General features: G+C 39.8%; 1 long non-coding RNA gene across 11 annotated transcripts in view; it reads left to right on the top strand.

Annotated features, from left to right (window-relative positions):
* The window catches only part of LOC144308023 (uncharacterized), a 405,010-nt gene that overhangs the window by 103,681 nt on the left and 283,768 nt on the right, over positions 1-17,561 (top strand). The gene's annotated exons all lie outside the window — the stretch shown is intronic.

The raw sequence follows: 17,561 nt of genomic DNA, 5'->3' as shown, positions 1-17,561 counted from the left end.
ATGCAGGGAGCCCGATGTGGGAATATGGAATGAAGTCTTTGCAAAAAAATTATGTGTATGTACATGTACACACATACACACACATGTATGATACACACATACATATGTATCATGGCTGCATTTTTAGTATAGAAGTAATCTACAGCCCTAAAATTTCTCAACTCAGCAGATACTATAAGGATGTGATCATTGTAAGCCCACTTTTATAGGAAATAGAAGAAAACAGGTATATAAGTCAAGGAGAGTCTAGCCTTAGGGACATGAGTCACCTCCTTTCTAGTTATGTGATCCAATTTTAACCTCTGTGAGCTTTAATCACTTCATCTGAACAACTGAAAAAGAGATTATATGCAGAGACTTGGAGACAGCAAAATTCAGCGAATGCTCATTTACTTTATTCCTGTGTGTGTATGGCACTTCTGACCTTTCTGAAGATGTCGTGTGTTAAGACACACACACCTTTGGCCACTGAGGTCCAGCCATATATTCATGTCAGCTGCAGAGTTACTCATGGGCTCAGTGTTGTGTAATGAGTACCAGCTCTGCTCCCAGCTCCCAGCAGAGGTTACTAAATATTACCCCCAGTTATCAAAGAAGTATAATCCACGTTTCCCAAATTATGAATGCAGCATCAGCCCAGACATTGTCATTGTTGCTTCTGGGTTTTCTTCACGTAAATGTGTTCCTTTGTTCACCTGGGCAGTTGGGAAGCCAAATGGAGTGGAGGCAAGCCCAAGAGTTATGTGAGAGATGGTATCACACTGTTTTCATAGGGAAACGCAGGCCCTAAGCCCACTCCGAGACATGAATGAAATCACTGTGGTTTCAGAAGGCTTTTTCTCACTAAAGGGGAGCTTTGTTTGTTTTGTGTTCATGCTGTATTTCACATTTGTTGAGCAGTGAGCTGTGTTTTTGCTCCTGTACCTGATACCCTGCTGTTTGTAAAGGTGTTCAAGAGAGCAACATAACCTTGTGTATTTGTGTGTCTAGAGGGGCCCAAGGTTTCTGCTAGATTCATCTCTTCAAGGCTGGTTCGAGGAGGTTGGGGAGCTTTTTCAGTCTTTATGCCCCAGCTCTGAGTGAAGGCCTTCCACACAGCGTCTTTGTGACAGGCAAGAGGGAGTATGCCTTTTATTCCTCGTTGGAGCAAAGAGCAAATGTAGAAAGAGGGGTCAGAGACCTGAGGAGGCTTGTCACAAGGCATAGGAAGGTGGAGGTCACCTGCTTCTGTTTAACAAGCTGCTGCGGCATTTCCAGCCAGGCATGTCAGAGCCCCAGCACTAATCAGAGCCCCTCAGCCTCTCGGGGTGGGTATTAAAGGGACAGGACAGTCCCCAGGTAGCTTGTAATTTGAGCCAGTTTGATCCATGGAATCATCCTGCGCTCTTCAGTAGAGTGTGCAAGGCATACTACGGGGGAAAGAGATGGTACCGATCAGAGCTGGCCTTGCTTGGTGCTCAGTGGACACGACTACTTTCATGGCAGTGCAAAACCAAACCAAACAAACACCAAATTGGTCTGGTCTGGCATTTTCTTGGTCGAGAGTGTTGTGTTCCAGAAAGTACCACAGGACTATAAATAGTAACCAATGGCGGTACTTTTCTCCTATTTGCAAACAGCATTCTGAGGAAATGGGAAACCATAGGTTTTTGTTGTTTGTTGTTTTCGGCACCCCTCCCCTGTGACTGGGGTTGGCCGACTAGCGCCTCTGCACCAAAGCTGGGCCACCACCACCTGTTTTGTAAATAAAGTCTTGTTGGCCAGCAGCCATGGCCACTGGGGGATGAGCAGTCTGTGGCTGCATTGCAATACAGCGGCAGATTTGAGTTCTTATCACATCCTTTGGCCCACAATATAGCTGAAAATATTTATTATCTGGTTCTTTGCAGAAAAATTTGCCCACCACCTCAAAGACCCTCATTGTAAGGGTTACCATTTCACTGACTGTTAACATGACTTCGTCCTTGGCCTCAGAACCTCACCTGGCCTCTCTGTACCAAAATATCTTTTACTAGGCACATGTGGCAGTATGGTACTTGGTGCCATAACCATGGCTGCCAAAACCAAAGAGCTGAGTTTTAAATTTTATTTAGTTTTAATTAATTTAAGTTTAAATAGTTACATATGGATAACGGATACTCCATTGGGTGCATGAAAGAGTGCTGTGCTTGCATCACCAGCCACGACTGATTCTCAGGTTTTTATTGTGAAACACATACACACACATTGTGCTGAAGCATAATTATACCATTTTTATTGAATGTATGTCAGATGATTCAGGATTTCAGTCTCCTTTTGAGTTTGTCTTAATGTTTATAAAGGAATGTGTATAATCTAAATCTAGAAATTTTGAGTATAATATAGTTAACCTGCCTGGTTCATTTCTAGGGTCAGTTATGTGTGCTTTATTATTTTTACTTCTTGCTAGGTCAAATTTCTAGAAGGCTGTCATTCTCATCTTTCTTTCTTTCTTTCTTTCTTTCTTTCTTTCTTTCTTTCTTCTTTCTTTCTTTCTTTCTTTCTTTCTTTCTTTCTTTCTTCTTTCTTTCTTTCTTTCTTTCTTTCTTTCTTTCTTTCTTTCTTTCTTTTTTTCTTTCTTCTTTCTTTTTAACGATTTTAGTTATTTAAGAGCAAGAGGGGAGAAGGCAGAGGGAGAGAAAGAAGTAGACTCCCCACTGAGCAGGGAGCCTGATGCAGGGCTTGATCCTATGGCCCTGAGATCATGACCTGAGCTGAAGGCAGGTGCTCAACCTACTGAGCCACCCAGGTGCCCCGTCCTTACCTTTTTTGGAAAAGATCCAGCATTTAGCTCTTTTATTTCTTTGTCTTCTGTTTTATTAGTTTATGCTTTATTATTACCATCCTTGTACTTTGTTGACCTATTTCTTAGACTTTATTTCCTTAAATGATTGGTTTGAGTTCTTGACACAAGAACTTTAAACAATCGTTTTTCCTAGTATATGCATTTTAGGTTCAACTTTTCTGTGTCCTTGTCGTTGATAGTATCAATTTGACTGGTATGGGATTCAGCTTTCTTTTTAATTGTCCTGCTTGGGATTGACTGATCTTTCTTTCTTTCTTTTTTAAAGATTTTATTTATTTATTCATCAGAGACACACACACACAGAGAGAGACAGAGGCAGAGACACAGGCAGAGGGAGAAATAGGCTCCATGCAGGGAGCCCGATGTGGAACTCGATCCTGGGACTCCAGGATCACGCCCTGGGCCAAAGGGAAGCACTCAATCGCTGAGCCACCCAGGCGTCCCCTTGACTGATCTTTCTAATTCTGAAAATTTGTGCTTTTCATCAAACCCCAAGAAAAAAAAATCTCCTTGTGTTCCATTGAATTTATGTGGGACATTATCATTCAGTCAGCGAACTCTAAAAAGTCTATTTAATTTCCATACTTCTTTACCTGTCTGCAGTCCATGGTGGCTGCTTTTTGTACATCCGTGTTATGATTCCTAGTATTCTCTTCAGCTCTCTCAATCTGCCTGTAATCCTACCATTGATTTTTGAAATTTCAACTATCTGTTTTACTTTCCTTCCATTTTTAAAGTTCTACCAGATATTTTCTCAAAAATCTGCCTGGCCATTTTTATCTCATTCCTTACACATTTGTTGATTCCTTCTGTTTTTAAAAATATATTTAATATATACTTATTTCATATTCTGCTTTGACAGTCTCAAAGTCTGATATCTTTTGGGTTTAAATCCTCTTGTTTGATTCTAGTGTGTATCCCACATGGTGGGTAGAATTTGTATATTTTATGATTTTTTTATTATAATTCTTTTTTCATTTGGATCTAACTGTAGAATTTTTATGAGGCTTGCCTGGAGGGCACCTCCCCCCAGGAGAATTTATGTTTGCTGCTGATGCCTTGGAACATTTCAGAACTAAAGGTTTCTTTCAACAGAATTTCTTTTTGGTGCTTCTCTGGCCATTCCTGCCTGAGGTCAGCTTGTTTGTTTTTAATATATGAAGTCTTAAGGCAGTATTTTTTAGTGGTTTGTGTATTTGTTTGGAATTTTTCTGGAGGGTACATGTTTATTGTTACTGTTGTTCTTGACCTTTATGTCGACCCAGAGAGCAGCTCGTCAGTCACTTAGGACCAAGCTGCACAAAGGAGGTAGGCATGCTGTGTAGCATGATGGTCACTATCCTGGATGAAATTATTTGCTTCTCCTGCAGTGTGAGAAGACAGATGTGTAAGGACGTTGTGCTAATGTAAAAAAAGCCGAAAGTCCGCCCTCTCAAGCACTGCCTTCCCCATACACACATACGCCTTTATAATCACCTGGCATGTGTGAGTACAGCATATTTTGTTTGCTAAATGCATGTATCAGTAACATAATCAATTCATCTAAACTAGATGAGCTACTGTGTCCTGAATAAATGGTTCCTGGTGAGATTGTTCATAAGTTTCCCAATATTTGGAAAGCACAAAACAGTGAACAAGCAGTTTATTGGAGGGAGGGTATTTCATAAAAGTGGCTTGGAACCTGCAAACTGAGAAATCTGTTTGTAAACTATATCTAGTTGGTGTGAAGGATCAGATGTGGAGACAGAAAAATTTGTGCTCCTTTTAGAGACCTGATTTAGAATATAGACTAGTATCCAGACTACTTTAAAACGTTGATATGGTCAGCCTGGGGCACGTTGAACACCTTCTACCCTGACAGTTTTTCTGTAGTCAAATGGCACTGGGTTTGCAGAATAAAGATGACTTTGCTTGTCTGTACAAAAGCAAGTTTTCATAAATGTTAATGCTGGGCAGTCACAATTTTTTTTTATCATTCTCAAGCTTAGAAAGGTATCACATAATTACTTTTTTGTTTGCATACTTCAATCCAGGATATGGACGGATAGATGAAATTTATCAGAACAGCCTATATGTCTGGAGAGATTTTTTTTTCCTATTAAGCGCTAAATTCTAGTTACAAAATTAATATATCTGGTCTTTGGAAATTTGCCAGATTACAAATGCAACAAATTTGTATTTGAGTTGACTAATCCATCTTCTTTTTGTATTTTTGGTGAAAACTAATTTAGGGACCACAGATGAATCTGACAATGTTGTGTGTGTTGTTTCTTTTCCTGCTTGTCCTGAATTAACACTGTCTGGTGACTGATACTCAGAGCATGGCTGGGTAGGAGTTCACGCCTTAGGTACTTGGCTACACTGTGCCCAGGTTTGACACTAAGACTCAGTACTTTTAACAAGTTCTCCAATTGTTTCTTATCATCATGCAAGTCAGGAAAACCCTCATTTAGGGAATTCACTCTCCATTAACCACACACTCAATTTACAAAATGACCTAAGCGCTTGTGGAAATAATTTTTTTTGCATTAAACACCAGAGTCAAGATGCTAACTAAATATATTTGGCCTTTGAAGATTTGCAAATTCTCCTAGAATAAGAATTCATAAATGATCTTCTCATTTGTATATATAATGTTGAAACTTGTGTTTTTAATCATTCTTAATCATTTGTATTTTTTTCATTTGTGTTTTTTAAAAGATTTATTTATTTCAGAGAGAAAGAGTGTGTGTGATTGGGGGGTACAGGGAGAGGGAGAGAGACAGACTCCCTGCTGAGTGCAGAGCCTGACTCAGGGCTCAATCCCATGACCTGAGCCGAAACCAAGAGTCGAATACTCAACCAGCTGAGCTACCTGGGTGTCCCTCAATCCCTTGTTTTAAATTTCTTACCCACATGAGACAAGAAAACGCGCCTTCCTAATTAGAATTTTGTGATCCTCGTTAAGCACGTTTTGCATTGGCTTATAAGTCTCCCTGTGTCCTTGCTGTGTCCAAGACATAGACATGGATAGCTCAGGTCTAGGGCTGTCTGTGTTCCTTGGCTCATTGTCATCAAGTCACTGGCTGGATGAGTGACTAGGGGTAACATGTATAATCTCATAGAGTCTCATTTCCCTCTTCTGTGATGTGAAGGAAATAATTCCTCTGATCATAATGGGGTGATACTAAAGTAGGGTGATGTATGTAAATGCTTCCATGGTGTTTAGTTTTCAAGAAATTATGCTATCTCTGATTGTTATGGGGAACATTGGAAAATTTTCATGTAGATGATCATCACTGTTACCATTAGAAGACGTAGCAGTTACCTGTGAAGATGACAGGATGGGAGTTGTATATAAAATATACATACAAAATAAAATAAAGTATGCGTACAACTCAACACATATTAGACACACATGTGTCTATTTTGTGCCAGTACCAGAACTTTTGCAGAAAGTATTGGAGTAAACAGCAGAGCGATGAATTTATGACACTGGAACCCTTTAAACATCTTCCTTCTCACCAGTAGGAACATTTTGTTCTAGGCCACTTTTGATATATGAGTTCTTAACAGTGATCGAGTAATAGTAAATATTGTTAATCTGTTTTACTTTTTGTTTGAAAGATAGATAAAAAGGTAATGACAGAACAACATGGAAAATGAATAGGTGTATTCATAAGGTGGTTATGTCTGGTAAGAGCCTACCTAAAAATGCATGAGAACATACCACAGTCCTGATTTTGGGTAGACCAGATAATATGGCAACAAAATAACTAAACTGATTTTTAAAATGCCAAAGGATGGAACACCTGGGTGGCTCAGCGGTTGAGCATCTACCTTTGGCTCGGTGCGTGATGCTGGGGTCCAAGATTGAGTCCCGTATCAGGCTCCATTCAGGGATCCAGTTTCTCCCTCTGCTTGTGTCTCTGGCTCTCTTTCTCTGTCTCTCATGAATAAATAAATAAAGCCTTTAAAAAAAAATGCCAAAGATAAGAGTAAATAGATAAAATGTCAAAGGTAAATGGCAAAAAGCAATTGGATACACACATGTAAAAAATCAAATACAAATGCGTCACTATTTTTTGGCAAAAATTAGAATATTTAAGTGAGCTCAAAAAGATTTGTACAAGGAAGTTCATTGCTTAGTTTCTCATTTTTTGGTAGGAAAAACTCATACATCTATCAGTAGATGATAGTAAGTGGGGAACAGATCCATAATATGTGATACAATAAATGTAACATTTAAAAGTAATTCACGGGGATCCCTGGGTGGCTCAGCGGTTTGGCACCTGCCTTTGGCCCAGGGCGCAATCCTGGAGGCCCGGGATCGAATCCCACGTCGGGCTCTGGGTGCATGGAGCCTGCTTCTCCCTCCTCCTGTGTCTCTGCCTCTCTCTGTCTCTTTCTCTCTGTATCTCTCATGAAAATAAAATAAAATAAAATAAAATAAATAAAATAAAATAAAATAAAAGTAATTCACTATACATGTGAAAAGCTATCAATTAAGAGCAAAATAAAAACCAAGTTGTAGGGAGAAGATTAACTATGTACCATTCATGGTCACTGAAGATGCATGGATCACTGTACTCTTTATGAGACACTTATGTCTGAGAACTTTCTTTAGAAGAGTCTGGCTACGCATTACATTCTATTCTTTTCTTTTCTTTCTTTCTTTCTTTCTTTCTTTCTTTCTTTCTTTCTTTATCTTTTCTTTCTTTCTTCTTTCTTCTTTCTTTTTTATTTTATTTTTATCTATTTAGTTGAGAGAGAAGGAGCACAACTGGGGGATGGAAAGAGTGAGAAGCAGGCCCCTGCTGAGCAGGGAGCCCAACGCAGGGTTCAATCCAAGGACCCAGGATCATGACCTGAGTCAAGGTCAGATGCTTAACCCACTGAGCCACCCAGATGCCCCTATGCATCAGATTCTTGGTGGTAGTTACAAGGAGAAAGAGTACAAGTGACAGGACAGGATGTTGTCATGGGTGACTTCATCTTTATGTGAAATGTTTCATGCTCTTTTCAAATGAGCTGAAACAAGTGACTCCTATTGTTAATTCTGGGTGACATATACAGGGACATTTGTTTAAATATGTTTTATACCCTGTTTTATTAGAAATAATAAAGCACCCCTGTTATTAATTCTAGGTGACATATACATGGACATTTGTTTATGTATGTTTTATACTTTATTTTCTTTTATTAGAAATAATAAAGTAGGCCTTCAATAAATTAAAAGTAGAGTCCTAGAAGATGATGTTATTATTTAGAGAAAAGCACCCATGTATTTCAAGAGGAAATGTTTCTTGGAAAATTAGACTTTTTTAATTTTTTTATTTATTTTTTTTACTAATCTAGAGAAAAGACATATCTTTTCATTCCTAGGTCATGTAAATATAATCAGATCACAGCCAATTAAATCCTATATGTGATTTTTTTTTTCTGTGAGAGAATTGAACCATCAGAAATCTCACAGCATATTGATTGCCAGCATGAGATACTGAAATTCCTTCTCGAGTCCAGCAGCTTGCAAAGAGCTGCAGCAGGTGTCAGCATCTGTTTGATGTACTTTGTAGATTGTGGCGCACCATGATTTTGGTGCAGTCAGAAAATAATGGAGCATCTGGGAATAAAACTGTCCATCATATTCCCTCAAGATTTTTTTTTAAAGATTTTATTTATTTATTCATGAGAGACACAGAGAGAGAGTCAGAGACACAGGCAGAAGGAGGAGCAGGCTCCATGCAGGGAGCCCAATGTGGGACTCAATCCCGGGTCTCCAGGATCACGCCCTGGGCCGAAGGCAGATGCTCAACTGCTGAGCCACCCAGAGGTCCCTCCCTCAAGATTTTCACGGAGAAGTAGGTAGTGTTATCCCAGCACAAAACATCTCTTCCTCCCAGCTATTCACAGCAGTCAGCTTTGAATAGTAAGAAAGGAGGGACATAACTTTAACAAAGTTACTATAATGAAAATTAAAACCAGACGAAGCACCTTTTTAATTCACTCTGTTTTGAAATATTGCAAATTGTCATATGATGACTGTGTTGTTTCCTGGATGAATCTTTGGTTTTTATAATCATCTTTTAATCAGGTAGAATGATCACTGTCCATATATAGGGTGCAAAATAAACTACATTTTCATGCTCACTTATAGTTCTGGTATTTTCTTTTTTTTTTTTAAGTTTTCATTTTAATTGCAGTTAGTTAACATACAGTGTACTATTTAGTTTCAGGTATAAAATATAGTGATTCAGCACTTCCATGTATCACCGGTGCTCATCACAACAAGTGCACTCCTTCATCGCCATCATCTGTTTAACACCACCCCCCCATCAGTGTGCTCTGTGTAGTTAAGAGTCTGTTTCTCGGTTTGTCTCTCTTCTTATCCCTCTTTTCTTCCTTTTGCTCATTTGTTTCTTTAATTCCACATATGAGTGAAATCATATGGTATTTGTCTTTTTCTGACTGACTTATTTTGCTTAGCATCATACTCTCTAGTTCCACCCATGTCTTCGCAAACGACAAGGTTTCAGTCTTATTTTCATGGCTGAGTAACATTCCATTGTGTATATATTCCATACCTTCTTTACCTATTCATCAGTTGATAGACACTTAGATTGTTTCTGTAAATTGGCTTTTGTAGATAATGCTGCTATAAACATTGAATCAGCATTTTTGTATTCTTTGGGTAAATACCCAGTAGCATGATTGCTGAATCATGGGGTAGATAGTTCTATTTTTAACTTTTTGGAGAACCTCCATACCATTTTCCACAGTGGTTGTACCAGTTTGCATTCCCACCAACAGTACAAGAATGTTCTTTTTTTTCTTTACATCCTTGCTAACATTTGTTGTTTCTTGTGTTTTTTATTTTAGTTATTCTGACAGGTGTGAGGTGGTATTTTCTTGCGGTTTTGATTTGCATTTCATGATGATTAGTGATGTTAAGCATCTTTTCATGTGTCTATTGGACACGAATAGACATTTCTTATCTTCTACCCATTTTTCAGTTATCCAGTTTGGTTTTTGGATGTTAAGTTTTATAAGATCTTTATATATTTTGGATACTAACCCTTTATCAGATATGTAATTTGCATATATCTTCTTCCATTCCATAGATTACCTTTTAGTTTTGTTGATCATTTTCTTCACTGTGCAGAAGCTTTTTATTTTGATGAAGCCTTAGTAGTTTATTTTTTATTTTGTTTCCTTTGCCTCAAGACTCAAATATGAAAAAAAGTTACTGTGGCCAACATCAAAGACTTGTACTTGTGTTCTCTAGGATTTTAGTGGTTTCTCATTTAGGCCTTTAATCCATTTTGAATTTATTTTTGTGTATGGTGTAAGAAAGTGGTCCAGTTCCATTCTTTTGCCTATAGCTGTTCAGTTTTCCCAACACAATTTGTTGAAGAGACTGTCTTCTTCCTAGGGGATAGATATGCTTTCCTACTTTGTTGAAGATTAAATGATCACATAGTTGTGGGTTTATTTTTGAGGTTTCTATTTTTTTTAACCATTTTTAAAAAAAGATTTATATATTTATTTATTCATGAGAGAGACAGAGAGAGAGAGAGAGAGGCAAAGACACAAGCAGAGGGAGAAGCAGGCTCCATGCAGGGAACCTGACATAGGACTCAATCCCGGGTCTCCAGGATCATGCCCTGGGCCGATGGTGGTGCTAAACCGCTGAGCCACCCAGGCTGCCCTATTCTTTTTTTTTTTTTTTTTTAACCTGTGTGTCTATTTTGTGCCAGTACCAAACCATCATGGTCACTATAGCTCTGTAAAATGACTTGAAGTCTGGAATTGTGATGCCTCCAGCTTTGCTTTTCTTTTTCAAGATTACTTTGTCTATTTGAGGTATTTAATGGTTCCATATGAGTTTTAGGATTGCTTGTCCCAGCTCTATGAAAAATGCTGATGGTATTTTAATAGGGATTACATTAAATTTCTTTGGATAGTATGGACATATTAACAATATTTGTTCTTCCAATCCATGAGCATGGAATGTCTTTCCATTCCTTTGTATCTTCCTCAATTTCCTTCATCGGTGTTTTATAGTTTTCGAGTACAGGTCTTTCACTCTTCTGCAGTTCATTACTGCTGTATAGAAATTACATACTTTTTTCAATGGTAGTTGACATTTATTATACAAGGCTCTTACATTTCTTGGATTCTTGCTTCTGAATCTCTATCTGCCTGAACGATTTAACCACATATCTACTTATTCAAATTACAGTTACAACAGTTGACTGTAACCCCCAGTTATGGCAGACCACTCACCCCCAGCACTGGCTGTGAGCCAAGTGTTCTTGACGCTTCATCACACATGCTTGCTGGTATGTGCATCTGCACATTTCTGAATACCTGCTCAACTATTAGCTGTGTGAGGGCAGGGTTCGTGTTATGTTACTTATTCTAGACCAGTACTTAGGACAGTAGCTAACCCATGGTAGACCATCAGTGTGCAAATGTGAAATGATTGAACAACACATTAATGTTTTATAAAGAGCTTGAGAAGAGAAGTGGAAAACCATCAATCAAGCCAAGTTCAAATAGGTAACTTAAGACATGAAGACATGGCTGAATTTGGGTATAGGAGATACAAAGGGCTAGTCAAAAGCATATTTTAAAAATTTTACTATAAAAATTTTAAACACAAAAGTTAAGTAATGTAGTGGTATAGTAATTTCCCATCACTCAGCTTTGATACATAGGTACTCATGGCCAGTTTTGCACCATCAGCACCTCCTGTCCCTCCATTTTGGGTTATTTTGAAGCCAACTCCATAGTTGCATTTCAGTGTTTATCTCTAGAATATCAGAATCCTTTATTAAGAGTCAGGTGACTGTGTGACTTTGGAGAGTAGGCTAGGGCCTTTGAGCTGTTTTGTGAGAGACATGGATTGGCTGATCAACAGACAACAGATACGGCCCAGAGAGAGTGTGCCCGGAGTGAAAAGATTAATTGGACAAAGGAAGTGCATCGCATTGATCAGAGGGACAGAGCACATTGCTTACTTATTGAAAGCTTGTTCCCCTAGGAGATGCTTTCATGACTGCAGTCTTAGCTTATTGCCATAGCCTCTTCATCAAGAGAGTATTTTCCACACACCACAATTACATTAGATAAAACCCTATTTTGTCATTTTCTGTTTGTGACAAACAAAGGTCTTGGGCAGATCAGAATAGAGATAAGGCAGCCAGGAAACTCTGTTTGTCCAGGACAAGTTCAAGATTTGCTCTTTGTCCAAGAGTAATGCCTGAATATAAACTCATTCTGTTTAATGTCCAGACTTGAGTCATCTGGTATCCCTAGTTGTCGCTGTCTAAAACTAGGTTGGAAGCTAAACTGATTATGGGTCATTGTCCCAGATGGAAATGCATCGGCTAGTCACCGTGAGGAGACAGGATTTGCAGAGAAGCCACTGGTCAAAATTAGCTATTTCAAGGACTCAGACAAGTCAGTAAAGGAGTCCAAAAATACTGCCAATAATTTGGGGTCCTCTGATTCCAGCTTTGAGGACCATTTTTCTCTTCCCTACATTTGTGCATCCTGCTTACAGAGTCAGAAATAAGCTGTCAGTATGTCCTGGGGTCCTGAATGAGTCTTCTCTGGGGCCAGGACTGTTTATTTCAGCCTAGAGATACTACGTGTCTACGGAATTCTTCCATTTCAAACATGTCTGTGCTCAAGTGAGCAGGACTAAATTTTCAAAAGACATTGTCATCTCCTTGACAGCAGAGAGCTTTAGGGACAGGTGATGATTTCATGAGTATATGCATCAGTTGTTCTGCTTGTATGCAAACTCATCAAATTGTATACATTAAACTCATGCAGTTCTTTATGTATCAGTTACACTTTAATAAAGATATTTAAAAACAGTGACAAGAAAGAAGAGTAACATTAAAAGAAGGCAGAAGGAAGTAGGGTTTCCTGATAGAGTCCTTTTTATTCTTTTTTAAAGATTGTATTTATTTATTAATGAGAGACATAGAGAGGCAGAGACATAGGCAGAGAGAGAAGCAGGCTCCCCACAGGAAGTCTGACTCGGAACTCAATCCCAGGACCCCTGGATCACAACCTGAGTCAAAGGCAGACGCTCAACCACTGAGCCACCCAGGTGTCACTGATAGAGTACTTCAAAGATACAGTAGTTACATTTATGTGCAGGGTTCTAGGGTTGAGACAAAGCCTGGGGATGTTTTTACTAGTCATTGCTACACCTAAAGGCAAAAAGTAGGATAGTGTGTCTGATAGTGAAACCATGAAGTATAAAAATATTATAGAAGTGGGATTGGTAGGCACTGCCCGTAGATCTGCTTCAAAGAACAAGAAACATTGGAAAAGAGAAGATGAATCAGTGAGGTCTGTCAAACCACAGTGCTGGAGAGGTGAGAAGAAGGAAACTGATAGAAAGGAGGATTTTCCTGAGGGCCCTGGGAACATGTTGTGCAAATGATGAAGATTTTCAGTGAAGATGGTTTTGAATAGAGAGGAATGGATAAAGCCTCAGAGACGCAAGGCTAAAGTCCCTTAATCAGAGAGCTCTTTGCTTTCCTCATTTAGCAAGTGGACCAGCCTTAACACAATGGTGCAGAAGCCCACCCAGTCCTCTTTTGTAATTTTTTGTTACAACTCTTTTAGGAGGATGATGATTTTATGGAACCACAATTTGAACTAAAGCACAAGGAACTTTTATTTTTTATTTTTCTATTTTTTTTTTTAATTTTTTTTTATTTATTTATGATAGTCACAGAGAGAGAGAGAGAGAGAGAGGCAGAGACACAGGCAGAGGGAGAAGCAGGCTCCATGCACCGGGAGCCCGATGTGGGATTCGATCCCAGGTCTCCAGGATCGCGCCCTGGGCCAAAGGCAGGCGCCAAACCGCTGCGCCACCCAGGGATCCCTATTTTTCTATTTCTTAATCTCTTGCTGCCTTACTTTAAGAAACAGATGTTTAATAGATACTCAGTGAGGGGCGCCTGGGTGGCTCAGTCGGTTAGGCATCTGCCTTCAGCTTGAGTCATGATCTTGGGGTCCTGGGATCAAGCCTTGAGTCAGGCTTCCTTCTCAGCAGGGAGTCTGCTTCTCCCTCTCCCTCTGTCGTCCCCCACACCCTGCTCATGTCTCAAATATATAAATATAACCTTGGAAAATAAAAATTAAAAAATAGGTGCTCAGTGAATAACTCTAGATGAAAGGCTCACTGACCCTTACCAGGGTCTCATAACTGTAAAGTATTTTCATTTTGTTCTGCTACCCATCATGGTGGCTTAAGCATTTATCACATTAATTTATGATTTAGTTCAGATGGCTACATATTTATGTATTCAGATTTATATACTGCATATATATAACTGTATATATAATCAGATGTGCATACTTCATGTATGTATCTTAGACATTTATAGCTCACATACATACATATTATAAATATATAATTTTGGATATATACAAACTACACGGAAGGCCTAGGGATGTGCATTCCAGGAACAGAAATAAAAAAGAGAAATTATCAATCTCTTAAATACCAGTACTGAAAAAAGATAAGCACACTTTAATACAGAATTTCATCATGTGAATTTTTTAATCAGGGCCAAATATTTTCCACCACTATCCCTCTAACAGCACCCATCCAAAAAAATAATGAAAACAGAGTTCTACTTATATGGAACGTGTGGTGAAAAGCGACAGCACAGTAAGACTACATGTGTGTTCTTCTGTGCCATGCTCATTTGAAGAACTTGTGCATTTTTTTCTGTGGTCCTGTGCCTTGTTTTTTTCTTTTTGTGCAAGGACTGGTGAGACAATGGCTAATAGGATGGAGGATTTGGATGAATGTTCTACTTGATAAAACAGATGATTGAATTATTTTTGAATTCCCCAGAAAGAATCAGTAAAATCTGGAAAATTATTAGTTTCACCCCTTTAATAGAAAATCATAAAATTAGAGTCTTCTTCCTCCAAGATTTGCCCCTCAGTTCCGGGCATGGTAGATTGGTGTGTGAAAATTTAACATGGAAAAACAGTGGGATCATGTGGAGTGCCTTAATCAGTTTAGACTGCCATCCTGTGAAATGCAGTCCTGGGACAAATTTATGGCAGTAAAATAGTTCAGTTAGCTGTCTGTATGTGAGTCTATTAGAGTAAAACCCAAGGAACCGATTGTGGTCAGACATAGCCACTTCTTCCATCAGGAAAGGGAATTGGCTATGCCAGAAGGCAATCGAATGAGGGAGATCATTTACAGACATTGAATGAGATTGGGTGATACAGAAGTGTCCCTGGAGCTCTTAGAAGGTGCTTGACAGGGCTGAGACCTGGACATGTCTGCAGTACTGCATGGTGCCAAAGATGCACCATTTGACCATGCCTTTGAGGTGAAAGTGACCTAAGACATTAAGTCACGTATTATTATCTTAAATACATGGAGGTGATGTGTTAGGCAGAGTGTAATGCTTGCCCAAGGTCATGTTGCCAGTTAATGAACAAACAAGGACTGGAAATCATTCCTTACAGGATCTGGTAAACATTCTGTATACTACACTGCCTCTTTTCTTTTTCTTTTTATGATTTTATAATTGTTAGTTTAAAAGAACAGATGAAACAGTCATCTCGTCTTTAATTTCTTCCATCGCTTTTAAGCATTCAAGTACATGTGAATTCTCTATGGAAAACAAGACTATTATTTTGAGCCTATGAGCACTCACCGTGGATCTCCGCATCCCATGAATTACCATAACAAATGCTGTGACTCATCCAGCTCCGCAGCATGTAATCATCCCTTTAGACATGGGGCCTTGCTCCCTACAATAATGAGTGGAGATCAGTTGAAAGCCTACGTCTCAAGTGTTTGACACTTGCACTTTCTCACTATTTGTTTAGAAATATGAACTCTTTGAAGACACACAGTTTTTCCCTCCTCTTGCCCGTGCAGTTGTGCATCATACGCAGCTACCCTTGGTGTTCATGGCTTGACTTCATGGCATTGTCTGAAAGCATTGTCAGCTTCTAGCAGTCACTCACATTGTGTTCAGAGGGAAGTATGGAAGTGTTTCATCAATTCACAGTCTCTTCCAGGATATACCGCTTTTTCCATCTCTATGTTTGGCCCTTTATGTCACTCCTGAGAAAACACATGAGCTTGGAAGTGTTTGTTGGGAGGTATGGCAGGTTGACATGTAGGTGGATCCTAGGACTTCTGCAAAAGCCAAGAGATGTAAAGAGGTCTTGGCTGCAGTAGAGGCACTCTGACACAAAGACACATGAAGGACCTTGTAGCTGAGAAGGACCCCAGCCAGCAGCCAGAGAGAGAGCCTCCACCTCATGTCCACATGCCAAGAACTTACATGAACTTGAAGGTTCTTTCCTGGATCTCCGGTAGGAGCCTAGTCCTGCCCATATCTTAATTTTGGCCTTGGGAGATCTCAAGCAGACAAACCTGCTAAGATTGTGATACATTCTAAGGCAAAAGAAAATGCATCATGTTCTACAGTCAGACAATACATGCAGCTCATAAAGAGAGAAAAGAGACAAAGAGAGGGACTAAGCGTAAACATACCACCATGTTACATTGTACTGTAGGAAAGGCCTCCAACCAAGGTGGGGCCTCAGTAAGGAAGAATCAGTCCATGGCAGGGAATGCAGAGGAATCACCTGAAGGAAATGGGACTGATGAAAAATTAGGTGTCTCCAGGCCTTGCTGTGTCTGGAAGCTGTGGGACAGAAGGGACAGTTGTACACAAAGCCATGTCATCAGAGAAGGGCTAAGTTTGTGACAGGGAGAGAAGAAGGGGTGTTCAGGGAAGATCTGAGGACTAGAGGAGCTCACAGAGGGTATAACTTAGGGCTAGGAAACACCGTGGAAGGTTTCAGGAGGGAGGGAAGTGGAGGCAGGTTAACAGAGTGTTCCAGTGTGAGACTCAGTGAGGGGCAGGTAAAGGGCTAACCCAGTGGGGGTCCCCTGCTGATGCCTGGTGGCCACTGTCCTTATAGCCCCTTAGCACACAGGGAGGGGAGGGGATGCTGGATGACAGCTTACTCCCTGTGGCTTTGGCAATCAGAATCAGGCCGGCAGGCACAGGGGAAATTCTTGTTGGTAGTCATGAGCTCAAAGCCACTGGACATCAACACTGTGAAGACAGGGATGTGGTCCGTCTGTTGTTTGCACTAACCCAGGGTTAGGGAACAGCGCTGTCATATAACGAGCGCCTTGTCTGTGTTTGTTGAATGCACTATGAGAAGTTGTTGTTTCCATGTCCCAGGCTTACACCACCTGGCAGGAAGGGAGTTGGCGCACTGCCTCTTCTCCCAGTCACATCAGGTATAAATGAAATCAGATGACCAAGGAAGTCTCAAAACCCCTAATCCTTGTGCTCCTATGAGAGAAGTATTTGGATTTATGTTTATATTTCTTTTTCTCTACACAGAGAAACTGTCCAACAGTGAGAACTTTTGGTTTCTATCTCGCCATGCCTCACCCCACAAAAAAATTGCGATCTTACCACAGACTCGTCGCTGTGGCTGCAGATGGCAGACTTTTTCCCAGTTGTTGTACATGGATCATGTTGATACATTCTGTATCTCAATCAGTGGAGTATTGTGTAGACTCTGTCTTCCAGTGACATCTATAGAGTATGATCACTTCTCACCACTTCCACCTCCACCATCCTAAAGGAGGTTCCCAAGTAGGCATCAGACTCATCTTGAGGGCTATGAGGGTGGGCTGGCCATCTGGTCTACCTGTTTCTAC

The sequence above is a fragment of the Canis aureus genome, chromosome X (genome assembly GCF_053574225.1).
Source record: "Canis aureus isolate CA01 chromosome X, VMU_Caureus_v.1.0, whole genome shotgun sequence".
NCBI classification, from domain to species: domain Eukaryota; kingdom Metazoa; phylum Chordata; class Mammalia; order Carnivora; family Canidae; genus Canis; species Canis aureus.
This window is presented reverse-complemented; position numbering and strand designations above follow the sequence as displayed.